Source organism: Chrysochloris asiatica, unplaced genomic scaffold (genome assembly GCF_000296735.1).
Source record: "Chrysochloris asiatica unplaced genomic scaffold, ChrAsi1.0 scaffold00066, whole genome shotgun sequence".
NCBI lineage: Eukaryota > Metazoa > Chordata > Mammalia > Afrosoricida > Chrysochloridae > Chrysochloris > Chrysochloris asiatica.
Genome location: NW_006408584.1, coordinates 2,418,773 through 2,419,625, shown reverse-complemented (window position 1 = coordinate 2,419,625; position 853 = coordinate 2,418,773).

Sequence of the window (853 nt, the reverse complement as noted above, 5' to 3'; positions counted from 1 at the left end):
TGTTTTCTAAAGATGGTCAGATCTAAAGTGTAAGAGTGGAAGAACTGATCCAGACTTGTGTAGCTTTTGTCCCTAATCCACCAATCAGACTAACTCTCCTTCCATGTGAAGAGATTAGTGTAGGGACAGATTCAGAGAGGCCAGAAGTGTTACTTCTCTATGGAGCTATGTAACCAGGGGAAAGGAAGTTCATTTAATTAACCGTCTATGCTATTGTTTTGTGCCACTGAGTTGATTCTAAGTCAAAACTATAAGGTTGGTGCTTTTAAACACCATCCCTGAGTACTTCCCATAGATTTCTACAATGCTTTGCAGTTTGCTATAGCAAGTTGTCTCTTGATGCATTGCCACTTAAATATTTTCTTACACATTTACTCTTACCAGTACATTTTATAAACACCTTGTCAGATTTCATTAAAAGTCTTGTTGGAATTCTATTGAGAATTTCTTTGAATTTTTAGATTAATTTGAGAAAGAAATGACATCTTCATAATTTAGTGTCTTCTCATGTAGGAAAGTGGTGTGTCTTTTCATTTATTTGGGCCTTTTCTTTAGATTCTTTAGTTAGGAATAAGTATTTTCTTCATAAATACAATACTAGGCTTGCCTATGTTCCTTTATTGTTTTTTGTTGCTCATGAGAATTTGATATGTTTTCATATATATACATATATATATATACATGGTTATCAATTTTTTCATAAGAAAGCTTTTTATTGTATATTTATACTTTATCTTGCTACTTTATTGAATTCTATTATTAGTTTCAATAATTCTCAGTTGATTGTGTTGGATATTTGAGGAAGACAAACATAATTCACAAATAAGGATAGTTTGGTTTTGTTTCTTTTATA